The sequence below is a fragment of the Onychomys torridus genome, chromosome 4 (assembly GCF_903995425.1).
Source record: "Onychomys torridus chromosome 4, mOncTor1.1, whole genome shotgun sequence".
Lineage (NCBI taxonomy): Eukaryota > Metazoa > Chordata > Mammalia > Rodentia > Cricetidae > Onychomys > Onychomys torridus.
This window is the reverse complement of record NC_050446.1, coordinates 146,524,252-146,540,592: the sequence shown is the minus strand read 5'-3', so window position 1 is coordinate 146,540,592 and position 16,341 is coordinate 146,524,252. Positions and strand designations below refer to the sequence as shown.

The following is a 16,341-nucleotide window of genomic DNA, read 5'->3' as shown; positions in this document are numbered from 1 at the left end:
CCTCCACTTCCTGAATTCTGGGATTATAGGCATGTGCCACTATTTCTGGTTTATTAAATATTGGGCATCAAACTTAGGGCTTTGCGCTTAGCAAATGCTCCACCAACTAAGGTTTACCCCAAGTGAAAATTGTTTCATGTGTGTACTAAAAGAGTATGTGTAAATGTTATTTGCCACAGCAAAGTGCATTTTAAAAAGTGCACATAATGCTTTTGTGAAAAAGTGATGAATTTAAAGATCTTTGATGTTCATCTTTCCAACAGTTGACTGAACACTGACTACTGATTGCAGACTCTGTCTTAATTGGGGGAGACCCCTGGAAATCTTTGTGCAGTAGAAGAGTAAGGACATGGGATTAGGAAGCCCCCTCTATCTACCTGAACCTTTTACCTTCCTATTGAATGTTGGCCATTCTGTTGTGTAAGACACAATTTCCCTGGGACACCTCCTCCCCTACCCACCCCCACTACTCATCCCAGAAAGGTAATCCACAACAGATAAAGTATTGATTGCACCAAAATCCACCTTGATGAACCACTGAGTTTCTACTTGGGTTGTGAACAGGAGCAGGGCTGACTCTAATGTAGCTGAGCCGCATCATAGAAAATCCTACTCGAACATAGATGATGACTATAGGAGATGAAGCCCTGGCTCTCTCTGTAAAACTTGCAGGCCAAGCTGTCTTCTCTCTGCTGCTTTTTGGAAGTTAGAATCTCCTCCCCCTAACAGTTGTTTCTGCTACTATATATAAGCCCTGGGAGGAAATCGGGTAAATCTGGTGAATCTGACATATTTTGGCTTCCCCAGACACATGAAGTTTATACAGACTTTCTGAGTCTCAGGAATCTCCACCACTCCCTCCTGGAGGCAATGTTTCAGTTATGAGGAAAGTGCTACATAACATAGTCCTATGCCATACCTTCCTGGGGAGACTTCCACTTCCTGTATCTGCTGCAGCTTCAGTTCAGGCCACTTGTCCCAGGAGTTTTGATTGTGAACTAGGCCAAAACACAGCCAGTTCCCATCTGGAGCTCATCTGAAAATAAGCAATGGTTGAGGCTGGGTTATAGCCTTAAAATGTAAATGAATCTTGGGTTGGGAAGAGGGCTTGATTAATAAAGTGCCTTGTAAGCATGAGGACCTGAGTTTCATTCCCAAAACCCATGTAAAAAAAATATAGATGTGATGCTTGGGAGGTAGAGACAGGTGGATTCTTGAGGGTTTCTGGCCCATTAGCCTAACCTAATTGGTGAGTTCCAGGCCAGAGAAAAATACTATCTCAAAGGAAGTGGTAGACAGTGCCTAAGGAACAACACTGATACTGTTCTCTGGGCTTTATATGCATGGGCATATGTATACCTGCATACACACATGTGCACATGCACACACACAGAGAGAAAATTTGAAATTAATCTTAGGATGTTCTCATAGTGCACATTGAGGGTGGATATGGGGTTCATTCACTAAGTTACTCCGTTGAAACCTTGAGATGGCCTACAGCAGGAGAAATTTATCTCCGTAATTTATTATGTTTCTTTTGAACACAGGAAATTAGGTATACTGAAAATGGATGTAGCAATATTTTACATGTCACATGTTCTTCCAGAATTTTGTCAGCTCTACCAAGAGGTAGCCACTTAATCTCGGCACTTGGGGCTATGTGGTGACCTCAAGAAATTGAGTATGTAAAGCAATATTATATGATTTACAAGGCTAGGTCATAAAAACCCATGGAATTGATATCCATCTGTCTGTCAAAACCTGTGCCCTGGGAGGTCAGTCGGCATGTTTAAAGGAAGCCTAGGATTGTGGTGATTGGACAGGGCACTTTGCCTGTAATCTGCTGATTTTTCAGCCAGGTTAGTGAGCCACCCCCCAGTCTCCACTGAGCTGATCAAGTGGCTATGCATGATACAAAGAGACGTCACTCTTCCCAAGCCCTGCTCCAAGTGTGGGTTTGTGAGAAGAGAAATAGCAATTGTCTTAAGTCTCTTAAGTTTTGGAGTGGTTTTTAATGCATCAACAGTGGGGAGATAAGAGCCAGAACAACACTTAGGGGGAATGATGCATTAATAGAGTGTAGAAGTCCCCTACAGCAGCCACTCATGCTCTCTGTGTTTTCAACAGAGACACTAATAATGCCCATTCAAAAACTAAACCATGTTCCAGGCACCCTTGTAGAGAAAATTGGCCAGTGACGCTAAAGCAGTTTCTTGGGTGGAACTTTTGGGAAAAGATCTTCAGAAAATTTAAACCACTCTCCCCCAACCTCCACCTCTTTCTTTGTGTGTGAGCGTGCTATTGTTTACCGTAGTGCGTGAGTGGGGGTCAGAGGTCAGCTTTTGGGAGTCAGTTTTCTTTTATCATGCGAGTGTCTGGTATCCAACCCCATCACGATTGGTGGTGACACCTTCACCCACTGAGCCATCTTGCCAGCCCTGGAGAAGATCTTTAAAAGGGCTTTTCAATGGGAGTTGCCTTTTAGTTTTCTCTGCTCTTTTTTTGGCATTGGGCTTAACTACAACGAGTGGGTTTCAGCAGCCATTTTGTGACTAGGAGATGGTTTAAAGTAGAAAGAATGGTTTAAAGTAGGGCTATGGAGGAATGAATAAAAGACACAAGAGGCAGGTACTGATTATGTGGTAAGACACCAAACTCACCCTGGAATATCTGCTAGCATTAATGGGAGAAGAAATAAACTCTTAGTCTCTTTGAAGCACCATTATTTTAGGCCTCTAACCAGCAGTCCAATGTAAACCCAACTGATGTAGGTGAGATCTGTTGGAAATCAGAAGAAAGGTGATCACTACAAGTGTCCAACCAAATGTTACACAGATGCAAAGCACCTGAAACCCAGTGTCCTCAAGTATTTATGATCATCCATTGGTCTGTGTACCAGATAACTTTTTTTGTTTAGCCCTGTTCTCATTTAACAATGAAAAGGCCTGAGGACACGCTTGTGTGTTTGTGAGACTGTGTGTTGCTATAAAGTACAGACTGGTCTTAGACTCATCATCTTCCTGCCTCAGCCTCCCAAATGCTTTCTACATCAGAGGCAAGTGAAGCAGGGTTTCTTTCTTTGTGCACACTAGAAATTCCAGCACTGAAGTAGCTGAGGTAGAAGGATTATGAATTTGAGGACATCTTGGCTTGAGTAGTGAGACCTCGTCTCAAACCAACAATGAACCAAACAAACAAAAATGGAAAAGTAACCGAGAAACAATGAGATAGAGAGATCTTACTCAGACCTAGGGCTCAATGATGCTGCTGTTCTAATCCCAATGCTTCTAGAGCTGTGTGAGTGGTGGGACCATAGAGCCTGAAAGACACTGAGGGTGCCCGAGACTTGTGTTGAAGTTGGTCACATAGTAGTGCTTGAGTGTGGGTCTGGTCTTCTTTTGGGTCAAAGAGGAAGCGATGACTGAGATTTTGAAGGCTGTCGCTACCATGAGCAAGAAGGGCAGTAACAGTGCTTCTCTGTAGCATTAGGTTTTCCAAAGGTGGCTCTGACCCTGCTCCAAGTCCCACCAAATCCTACAGTGTGATTTCCATGCTATTCCTACCAACAGAGGAACTTTGTGCTCTTTCCCTTCCAATTTTGGCTCAAGTGTATGATGGAAATGAGCATGTATGGCATCTGAGAAAAGACCACCAAAGATGAGGTAGTTCCTAGGTAGCCACTCATTGGCTTTGGAAGTCAAGACCATGGTAGACACAGGTGGCTTTTGGAGAGGCTGTGGGGCAGGAACTGAGTCAGTAAGATCCCAGGCAGCACTAGCTCACCAGCCATAGACCCTGCTAATCCTGAAAATGAGCCCCTTGTTTCCACTGTGGCTGCCTCTGCTCATACCAGGCAAGAAATGATGGTGTCTCCACTGGCCAGGATTCACTCTCGGATTCATGAGCTAAAGAAATGATATATTTTAAAAGCCACTAAATTTCACAGTGGCTTATTTATGCAGGCAGATAAGTGGAGCAGATGTACAGTATTGTAGCTGGTACTTCTTGGTAGTTGATGCAAGTTAGTAGTGATTAATATTATAAATATCATTTTTATGGATTCAGCTGTACTCTTTTCTACTGTACATAATTAAAGATATTTGTGAACAGGCATGAAGGGATCAGCAGATAGAAATGTGTTTGGAGATTTTTCTGAGTGGTTCAGTGCCCATGGATTTGTAATAATAAGGGCTTGGTGTCTCTAAACCACTCTGTGCCATTAGATGAATCAGTGTATAAACCATCCACACATGGTGTTCTCCTCCATGGTCTGAGCTGCTTGAGAAATGAGGCTGCTGCTTATTCACCTTGGGGTAGGAGAGTCTAGGCAAAGCACTGCCCCTCAGAGGGAACTAGGGAGGCTGGGATAAACTGTGGGTTCAGTTAGTTTCCCAGGATTATCAAAGGGGAACCACCCACCCATCTAAGATGATGGTCAAGGTAGCACAGATGACATCAAGGGGGTTCTGAGGACAAAATTCTCCATTCACCTTCCTCTCCTTTGAACAACTTAATACATCTGGCCAGAGTTGTGTGTGTGTGTGTGTGTGTGTGTGTGTGTGTGTGTGTGTGTGAGAGAGAGAGAGAGAGAGAGAGAGAGAGAGAGAGAGAGAGAGAGAGAGGATGAACTTACCTTTTACCCAAATGTGTGGAGGTTAGGGGTTGACATTGGCTATCTTCCTGGATCACTCTATTAATTAATTAATTAATTCTGGCTTGGCTGAAACTCTCTATGTAGGCCAGGCTATCCTCAAACTTATTGAAATCCACCTGCTTCTGCCTCCTGAGTGCTGGAATTAAACATGTGTGGGCTGCCCTATCTGTCCCTTTTTAAGATACGGTCTCTCCTGGAACCTCGAGCATGACATTCTGGCTTGACTGCCTGGACAGAGTGCCTGGAGTCTGCCTGTCTTCACTCACCAGGGTTATAAGCACAGGCTGCATGGGTTGCTAAGGACCCTCACACTTGGGCAGCAAGCACTTTACCCACTGAGCCTTCTCCCCAGTTACTAGACTTTCTTTGCGACAACCTCTGGTAAGTGTGTTGGCAGCCATTTTGTCTTTTCCTGGGCTGGCTACACAGACTCAACTTTCTCCATTTCCCTTTGCCAGATTTCCCCTGCTTTTCTTTCTTCACACACTCTGGGTAAGAAGACTAAATCTAAACTTCAGTTAGAGCTCAGCTGATATCTTCTAGGGCCCCTTTTCATTTCATCGTTCATCAGTCCCTCACACCCCAGGAACACTGGCCTTTGTTTATGTTGTTAGTCCAGCTAGCTCATTTCTCGATTCCTTCTAGTGATCCATGGGCCTGGAACAGGGTATCTGTTGCAAACATCCACCTCACTCGTACCCTATCTGTTTATTCTCTTTGGCTGCTTCTCTAGGTGCATATGCCTAGACACCTTGGCTGAGGAAGCATGCTCCTTCACTATGGGCAGGAGGGCTGGAGGTGGGAAGGTGTGGAACAGAGTGGAGGGAGAGGGTCAGCTTACTGGAGTCAGCTATCAGCCAGCGAGGGTGATGGCTTGTGGGTCAGAATTTTCCCCTCCTCGCCTTTCAGGTGGGGAGAAGATCCAATGAATATTCCACATCATATCTATGAGTTCCCTAGCAGGATTGAGCCCCATCATTCAGAATGCTTGCTGCCCTACTCTTTCTCCCTCTCCAATACCTCCCAAAGAGCTACTTGTCCTCAGACCCTTGCTGAGGTCTCAGCCAAAGGTGTATATTATGAGTCTGTGGCTGTTATTGACAGGGGGTGGCATTGTGAGGCAAGCTGTCTTCATAAAACGCCTCATATGAAGTGTCTGGTGAGTTACCAGCATGCCTGTGCTACACACACACACACACACACACACACACACACACATATTCTGCTGAACTCTTATTCATTTGTCCACTTGGCTAATACCGAATGCATACTCTGAGCCCTAAGTAGGGATTGCAGCACCATTATCTATTGGTCACTTTTCACATTGCTATGGAAAAATATCAGACTGGGAGAAAAAACAACCTTAAATCAGGAAGGATTTCTTCTGTCTATAGGAATATGATAAGAAAAAAGATCAATTTTTGAATCTACTTTTAAAAAGGAACTATTTGTTTTACATAGGATAAGTAATGAAAAATTTTGGTCTGAGTTTATCAAATGTTACTGGACTGGACATTGTTATATATAATGGAGTTTTTTGTCTGAATCTGTCAAATATTAATGGACTAGACATCGTTAATGTAATCTTGACTGTGTATATTGTATATACTTATTGGATATGATTTTTCTTGTATTAGTTATAAGCTTTTTTTAATTTTAGACAAAAACAGGTGGTATTGTGTTCCCTGAAATATTGTGTGTTCCCAAAAATAAACTTATCTGGGGTCAGAGAACAGGACGGCCATAATATTAAACATGAAGATAGGCAGTGATAGCACACACCTTTAATCCCAGCACTGGGAGGCAGAGCCAGGTGGATCTCTATGAGTTCAAGGCCACATTGGAAACATCCAGGCATGGTGACTCACACCTTTAATCTCAGAAAGAGAGCCTTTAATCCCAGGGAGTGATGGCAGAGAACAGAAAGATATATAAGGCGTGAAAAACAGACACCAAAGCTAGTTAAGCATTTGGTTGGTTAAGCTTTTAGGCTTTGGAGCAGCAGTTCAACTGAGAGCCACTGGGATGAGGACACAGAAGCTTGCAGTCTGAGGAAACAAGACCAGCTGAGGAACTGGCAAGGTGAGGAAACTGTGGCTTGTTCTGCTTCTCTGATCTTCCAGCATTCACCCTAATAACTGGCCTCAGGTTTGATTTTATTAATAAGTACCATTAAAGATTCCTGCCACATCTGGCACCCAACGTCCATTTCAGAGGGTCCGGTCCACCATGACAGAAAAGCACAGAGGAGCAGCACTTCCTCTGGCAGATAGGAAGGAGAAAGATGAATGTCTGGGTTCCTCTGTGCTTCCCACCTTTCTCTGTCTGGGTCTCAGTCTGTGACATGGTGCTACCCCCCCCCCCCCATCCAGGAGTGGTCTTTCTCCTCAGTTCACTCTCTCTGGAAATACTCTTATGAGCATTTCCTCACTCAGGTACCTCACAGTCTCCTAGGTGATTGTAAATCTAGTCAAATTGGTAACACAGATCAACCTTTATAGGTTACAGAATCAGCTGTAGAACTAAGCTAGAGTCACCACAGGGCAGTCAGGAAGGATGCCCCAAATGCTGCCCATTCCCATTTAACTTCTTCATTAGAAGGTTATCAATCCATTTATTTTCAACCTTCTTCATTTGGCCTCCACATCTTCTCCCATTCTTTTTAGATTTACTTATTTTTATTTTATGTGTATAGATGTTTTGCTTGCATGTAGTGTCCAGAGAAGTCAGACGAGAGCATCGGATTCCTTGGAACTAGAGTAACAGATGGTTGTGAGCTACCATGTGGGTGCTGGGTACTGAACCAGGGACCTCAGCAAAAGTAGGTAGTGCTCTCAGCCACTGAGCCCCTGGTCCCCTTTCTTTAATATCTGTTTGTTCTACTCCCTTAGTCTTCACTGGGCTCCTCAGGAAGACTCACCTTGTCTTATCACTGCACTTCTCTCATCTTTGCTGTGGATATCGCTCTATATAAATAAAATGCTGATTGGCCAGTAGCCAGGCAGGAAGTATAGGCAGGACGAGCAGAGAAGAGAATTCCGGGAACAGGAAGGCTGAGTCAGGAGATGCCAGCCTGCTGCCCAGGGAGCAGCATGTAAAGGCAACAGGTAAAGCCACAGAACATGTGGCGATATATAGATTAAAAGAAATGGGCTGAGTTTAAGTGTAAAAGCTAGTCAGTAGTAGGCCTGAGCTAATGACCAAGCAGTTTAATTAATATAAGCTTCTGAGTGATTAATTTATTTTATTTTTTTGAGTGATTAATTTATAAGCGGTTGTGGGGTCCGTGGTAATATAAGTAATATAAGTCTCTGTGTGTTTACTTGGTTGGGTCTGAGCGGCTGCAGGACTAGTGGGTGAGAGAGATTTGTCCTGACCATGGGCCAGGCAGGACCAGGGAAATTATAGCTACCAATGGTGCCCAATAGCTTGAGTTTCCACCTTAAATCTGAGAATATTTAATGAGCAATTCTAAACAGAGCCAAAAACAGGTTCCTGCTTCATGTCTCATATGGCGGCTAAACACTGCAACATGTGGGCTTGAGCTATTCTATGGCGGGTTCTGGACATGTGGCCTGACCTAGTCCCACCTAGTTACACAGAGGGTTCTGTATGCTGCACAACATGGTGCATGATGATTTAGCCTTTACTAGTACAAGAGAGAAAGAGAGAGAGAGAGAGAGAGAGAGAGAGACAGACAGACAGACAGACAGACAGACAGACACAAAGAGAGACAGAGACAGAGAGGTTTCTGGGATACACACTGCATTGATAGAATCATAGAACCACTGTTTCTAAGAGTTGATGGCTCCCAGAGCTGGTGGTAAATGAACCACAACCATGTTGGGAAGCTGAGGTGGGTGGTGCCATCAGCCAAAGCTGCTATTTTAGCCCTAGTAATGCTGCAGTTTAAAACAATAAATTCACCATAAGACAGATTGAGATGGAACAAGACTTTAAATGCTTTACAATGTATATAAAAATGTATGTAGGCTTGGAAGAGAGAGAGAAAGGAATACATACATATATATATATATATATATATATATATATATATATATATATACACATATATGTGTATATATAAAACTATACATATATATAGTTATATAAAGAAATAGATAGTTTTTAAAAATAAAGTCTTTAAAGAGACAGTAAAGGTAATATAAAAAATAAGCCATGTAAAGATGATATTACACAGAGAATCTGGATTGTGTTGTCTTTGGGATTCTAAACTGGAGAAAAACATTTGATCGTAAAAGCTGTTGACTTAAGCTAATATTTTTTAAAGATACTTTGACTTCAAAGTTTGGATATAAAGATATATTGCTTTGAAAAGGAGGCTGTGCTTTTGTTTCCACAGAAAGCCAGAGGCTATGGATTTATTCCAGATTAAGATACATCAGGTTTGACCAGCCAAGACCCCCTGAAAGGTCTTCAATGACACCATGGCCCAGATGTCCAACATCCAGAATGGTTTCAAGGCAAGTGGCTCAGACAATATACCCTCACAGACTAACCCATAAGCCTAAAAATTTCTTTGTGTCCCCATAAGATACAGTGCCTCCATCCAGCAGGAAGTAGTAGGAGAAGCTATGCTCAAATTCCCAAATATACCAAATTGGCTTTGGAGATGAAATTGGCTCACTCCTTCTCTAAACCTATGCATATTCCTAAAATAAAAGGTTAAGAGATTCTTGTGTCCCATATCAGAAGAGCCCTTTGGTGCAGGACAGAGAAAAACCAGTATTTTTATTTAAAACAGGTTGATTATAAATACAATGTCTTTCTAAAGAAGAAAAGGGGATATAGATAGGATGAAAGGGTATATTGTTGAACCTACTTTTAAAGAGCAACAACTTGTTTGAAATGTTTTACATTGCTATAGATTTTAGTTTATTGACAGATCATTTAAAATTGTAATGGAGGGATGGTGGAGGCCATGCAGCATCACCCTTACTCTGAGCAAAGAACTGTGGGCATAGGAAGTCAAGGTTAGAGAGGACTGGGAGACAAACTCTTTGCTGTGCTCAAATCGAAGTCAAGGGTGCAAACACGCAGAGCAATAAAACCTTTAACTTGGAGAAGCAGAACCATACACCGAGGAGGCATCATCAACATCACCACCAGTCACACTATCAGCAGCAGCAACAGCAACAGCAGCAGCCACCCCCACCAATACCTGCAGATGGACAGCAGGCCAGTAGCCAGAATGAAAGTTTAACTATTGACCTGAAGAACTTTAGGAAAGCAGGAGAGAAGACCTTCACCCAGTGAAGCCGTCTCTTTGTGGGCAATCTTCCCCCTGACATCACCGAGGAGGAAATGAGGAAACTTTTTGAGAAATATGGGAAAGCAGGCAAAGTTTTCATTCATAAGGATAAAGGCTTTGGCTTTATTCTCTTGGAAACACGAACCCGAGCAGAAACTGCCAAAGTGGAGTTGGATACCATGCCACTCCGTGGAAAGCACCTACGTGTGCGCTTTGCCTGTCACAGTGCATCCCTTACAGTCTGCAACCTTCCTCAGAATGTGTCCAACAAACTGCTGGAAGAAGCTTTTTCTGTGTTTGGCCAGGTGGAGAGGGCTGTGGTTATTGTGGATGACCGAGGAAGGCCCTCAGGGAAAGGCATTGTTGAGTTCTCAGGAAGCCAGCTTCTTGGAAAGTTCTGGATGGATGCAGTAAAGGTTCCTTTTTGCTAACTACATTTCCTCCGCCTGTAACTGTGGAGCCTATGGACCAGTTAGATGATGATGAGGGACTTCCAGAGAAGCTGGTTATAAAAAACCAGCAATTTCACAAGGAACGAGAACAGCCACCCAGATTTGCACAGCCTGGATCCTTTGAGTATGAGTATGCCATGCGCTGGAAGGCACTCATTGAGATGGAGTAGCAACAGCAAGGTCAAGTGGACCGCAATATCAAGGAGGCTCGTGAAAAGCTGCAGATGGAGATGGAGGCAGCATGCCATGAGCACCAGGTTATGCTAATGAGGCAGGATTTGATGAAGCCTCAAGAAGAGCTTCAGAGACTGGAGGAGCTGCATAACCAAGAGGTTCAGAAACAAAAGCAGCTAGAGCTCAGACAGGAAGAGGAGCGCAGGTGCCCTGAGGAAGAAATGCGGTGACGACTGCAAGAAGGATTCAAGGGAACCTTCCCTGATGTGAGAGAACAAGAGATACGGATGGGCCAAATGGCTATGGGGGGGGGTGCTATGGGCATAAACAATAGAGGCGCCATTCCCCCTGCTTCTGTGCCAACTGGTACCCCAGCTCCTCCAGGACCTGCCACTATGATGCCAGATGGAACCTTGGGATTGACCCCACCAACAACTGAATGTTTTGGCCAAGCTGCTACAATGGAAGGAATTGGAGTAATTGGTGGAACTCCTCCTGCATTCAACTGCCCAGCTCCTGGAGCTGAATTTGCTCCAAATAAATGCCGCCGATACTAAATAAAGTAGCAGTGTCTAGTTTCCCACAACCCTTAAAAGAAAGGCCCTTTTTGGACTAGCAAGAATTCTACCCTGGAAAAGTGTTAGGGGTTTTCCCAATAGATAGGTCTTCCCTGCCTGTACTACTCTAGGGAGTACGCTTGGACGCAGAGGGCAAGGAAGGGGTGGTAGACAAAGCAAAGTCTGTGGTATATTGCTTTATCAAGTCTGTCTGGTACATTCCTGAAGTGTGTTCATTGTTGAGGGACTGGAGAACCATAGCAAAATGAACTCAGGGAGCATCGAACCCAGGGCCTTTTGCTTGCTAGGCAAGCGCTCTACCACTGAGCTAAATCCCCAACCCTGTGCTCCATTAATCTTGATCATTCCTGTTTTCTTCTTTCGTCCATCATGTTTCATCTTTATTCCCCTCAACCCCAGAGACACTGATATATATACCACAAAACCTAAACATCCTCCAATGACCTAGCCCAGTTCCTCCCTTCCCTCCCAGGTAAGAATTCAGATAAATGTTCATAGAGGTTACAGCATACATATGGTTCTGTTATATCTCCTATATAACCCCTTCATGTCCTAAGGAAGACATTTTCTCTTAGAGGTTCTCATTTTAGTGTATATCTTTAAAAAAAGAAAAAAAATCTTGTGTTAACTTGCCTCCATCTTTTTCTTGGGTAAGGACTGCTCAAGAATGAATGACCTTTTGTGTCTATGATATTGCTGTTCACAGCTTTTCTTGATAGGCCTAGTACAATCTTGGGAACAGGGTTGCTGTGTGTTGAAGGTCTGACAGTAGCTCTTAGCCTTGCCTATCTTAGGTAGTTACGCTGTGCATTTTTTTTATTGGTGTACTATGTTTGATTTGTTCCTGATACCTTCAATTTGAAAATTTTCTGAGAAATGGAGCAATAATGCAGCATGACCTTATTAAAGTACATTTGAAGCCTTAAAAAATAAAATTGTAATGGTTAATTAAGAAATAGATTAATAATTAGTCATCTATGATAATTATACTTGTAGCCATGTTAGTTAAGTTTTCTAGGTATATATAGATATATTTTAATAAGGTAGGTAATCTTCAAATACTTCAAAGACCTACAGAATATGGCATTTAAAATGTTTTAAAAATTTAGACTTTCTGGACAGTGAGACATGTCTCCTCCCGGCAGTGCCAATTTACTTCAGAGAGGAGGATGGGCATCAAAGACACTCTATATGGAGTTTATCTTCTTCTTGGAAAAAATAGCCATTTGGGTAAGAAACTGTTCTTGACTGGACTGCTTGATCGACTGGACATGCAGGACCCATAGGAAGGTAATCACTGAACTTTGCTTGGCAAAATGGTCAGGTTCCTGCTTCGCAGAGGAAACTGCCAGACATTCTACAGGACACAGAGAAAAGTGACTGAGAGACTCTAGACCTGTGGGCTGAAGACAGATGCCCCAACTTTACAAAAGAACTTTGGATGATTGTCCAGGCTACCAGCTGTCTCTGTCTATTCTCACAAGATTCTCGAAAGTTGCTTGCATCCTTCTCCCATTTCTCAGATAATAGTATATCCTTCTGAGGTTTTTGATGTAGTTGAAGACTAGATAGTTATAATTTTCCTTAGTTATGATAAAAGATAAGTTAGATATGAAACCTTAGACTCTCAAATATAGGATAGATAGGATATCTTCTTTAATTGTGCCAAATACAAATAGACTAGATATTATAAATAGACTAGATATTGTAACTATAATTCTTGTTTGATAATTGTTTTGTTATCTGTAATTTTATTATGTGAAAGTTAATACTTTCCTTTTTGAAAAAAAAAAAGAAGGGGAAGTGCTGTGGATATCACTCTATATAAATAAAATGCTGATTGGCCAGTAGCCAGGCAGGAAGTATAGGCGGGACAAGCAGAGAAGAGAATTCTGGGAACAGGAAGGCTGAGTCAGGAGATGCTGCCAGCCACCACCATGAGTACCAACATGTAAGATACTGATAAGCCATGAGCCATGTGGCAAGGTATAGATTTATAGAAATGAGTTAATTTTAGATATAAGAATTAGATAACAAGAAGCCTGCCACAGCCATACAGTTTGTAAACAATATAAGTTTCTGTATGTTTACTCAGCTGGGTCTGAGCAGCTGCAAGACTGCCAGATGAAAGAGATTTGTCCTGACCATGGGCCAGGCAGGACTGAGAAAACTCCACCTACATGAACTGATTTTTTAAAAACTAAGATTGACTTCAGTTGAATGTAGAATGATATCAGATCCAGAAGTTAGACAAATATCAATGGAACCTTTAGCTCTTGAAAATGCTAATTGAGAATGTAAAAGCTGATTAGGCCTTTAAAGGCAAGATAAACACCAATAGATGAATGGATTAGAAATAAGGCTGATATTGGATCTCATGTTTATGACACTGCTTGGATAGGAGTAATTTCTAGAAATTTTAAGAAAAATAAAAATGTCAGATATTTTAATTGTCATTTGAAAAGGTATTCTAGGCAAGATGTTCCTAGAAACAATGTTTTCTTCTAGAGATAATGCAAATAGAAGGCCCCAGGTTTCTGGAGTATATAGAATATATGGCAAAGGCTGGCACTGGACTAATGAATGCAAATCAATAAGGGTCAGGCAAAGTAATCCTTTGCCACCCAGGAAATACCCTGAGGGTCCTCCTGTTGGCCCCAATATCATCACACTTAGTTCTATCATTCTCTGTCACCATCAGAGAAACTCATCCACCGAAAATTAAAAGTTAATACATGTTAAAAACCACACTGCCCTAGATGTGACCAAAGACACAACTTTTAGATACAACAGAAAGTTTAGGAGAGATGAGGAAACAAGTATTCAGGTCAACTGCTATAAATGATCAAAGACCAAAGCTAAAAAATACATATAAATGCCACTAAAATTGAGGGTTTGGTAGACACAGGTGCAAATGTAACAATAATTTAACCAAAATCTTGGCATCCAGATTGGCCTCTTTGGGTGGTAAATATTCAGCTTCTTGTTATAGATACTGTATCTCAGGTAAAACAAAGTGTGAGACAGGTTGAGTGTATAGGGACAGAAGGAGAGGTAGGAAAATTAAAACCAATGAATTTATGAGGTTATGATGTGTTGCAGTAATGGAAAACATAAATTAACATTACTCTAATCTCAGAAGAAAACCATAAAATGAAGAATGCTTCTGAGAGAAATATTAAAAGGTACTATCAAGAATAATCCCAGACTGTTCATGTTGTTCATAAACAGGGCACAACAGCTGGTGATCTTTCAAGGGTACCAACAGCCCTGCCTTTAAGATGGTTAACTGACAAACCTTTGTGGGTGGAACAATGTCCTTTGACATCAGAAAAATTACAGGCACTGGAACAGTTGGTACAGGTACAGTTAAATACTCAACATATTGAAGATTTGACCAGTCCTTGTAATTATCCTATATTTTTCATTAAAAAGAAATCAGGAAAATGGAGAATGTTAGCAGATTCAAGAGCCTTAAATAAGGTGATTCAGCCCATGGGCTTGTTATAGCCTTGAATTCCCTTGCCTTCTTTATTACTTAAAGGTGGTTTATTATAGTGGTTGATTTCAAAGATTGCTTTTTTTTTTTTAACTATACCTTTACAAGAACAGGATAGAGAAAAATTTGCCCTCACAGTGCTTACTTATAATAATTCTCAGCCTGTTAAAAGGTATCAGTGGAAAACACTTCCACAAGGGATGTTAAACAGCCCCACCTCATGTCAATATTTTGTACAACAGTATTTAGAAATAATTCGTAAACAGGTCCCTCAATGTATAATTTACCATTATATGCATGATATCTTATTAGCTGATTCAGACTCAGATACCTTAGAAAAAATGTTTGAAGAAGTAAAGAAAATTTTGCCTTGCTTGGACCTACAAATTACTCTTGAAAAAATATAAAGGAGACTCTATTAATTACCTAGGATATAATATAGGTTTACAAAAAAGATAACCACAGAAAGTACGAATCAGGAGTGATCAATTATGAATTCTTAATGATTTTTAAGAATGAGTGGGAGACATTAACTGGCTATAGCCCACAACTGTATTAACATCTCAAAGACTAAGTAATTTATTTTAAACCTTATATGGTGATAAGGACATAAATAGTCCAATAAGTTTATCAGCTGAGATTGAGAGAGAATTAGCTTTGATAGAAGAGAAATTATGGGATGTACACTTGGATCCAGAGCTTGAGTGTATCCTGGTAATACTACCTTTTACAATTCTACTACAGGAATTCTTATACAGAAAGATAATTATATTTTAGAATAGTTGTTTTTAACCACACAAACAGAGTAAAAAATTAAAGGCCTATATAGAAAAAGTTTCTGAATTGATTCTAAAAGGAAAGTTGAGACTTCATCAATTGACAGGAATAACCAGCAGAAATTGTGGTACCTTTCATTAATGATGAAATTGCCTCATTATGTACAAAAAATGAACACTGGCAAAGAGCATGAAGTAATTTTTTTGGAGAGATTAGCAACAAATATCACAAAAGCAAGAGACTTCAGTATATGATAAAAACTAATTGGATCCTTCCTCACATTGTAAGGGGAACACAAATTTCTGGAGCTCCTACAGTCTATACTAAAGCAAACAAATCAGGAAAGGCAAGTTACAAGTCAGGAATCATAAGTAAAGTGGCTCAAAGTCCTTATGGTTCAGTTAAAAAATCATAATTATATGCTATTCTCATGGTATTATTAGATTTTCCAGACCTTCTTAATATAGCTACTGACTCTCAATATGCAGAAAGTGTTGTTTTACATACTGAAACCATTGAACTTATTCCAAAGGATTCAGAATTAACTTTGTTATTTATTCAATTATAAGAAATAATCAGGGATAGAAATCATCCCTTATATATAACACAAATCAGATCCCATATGGGCTTACCAGTCCCTCTAGTACAAAATAATGATGATTTGATCAGCTATAGGTAGGAAATGTGCTAAAGGCCTCAGAATTTTATCAGAAAGACCATGTTAACACCAAGGATTTGAAGAAAGATTTCTCTATTACTTGGCAGCAAGCCAAGTAAATGTTCTACTTGTTCTTTATATAACCAAACTCCACTACCTCCAGGAAGTAGTCCAGAGGGTACTCAAAGAAATGGATGGCTGGGCAGTGGTGGTGCACGCCTTTAGTCCCAGCATTCAGGAGGCAGAGGCAGGAGGATCTCTGTGAGTTCAAGGCCAG

At 41.2% G+C, this 16,341-nt stretch overlaps 1 pseudogene; it reads left to right on the top strand.

Annotated features, from left to right (window-relative positions):
- Positions 1 to 9,635: 9,635 nt before the first annotated feature.
- LOC118582791 lies at positions 9,636 to 11,109 on the top strand (annotated as a pseudogene).
- The last annotated feature ends 5,232 nt before the right edge of the window (positions 11,110 to 16,341 follow it).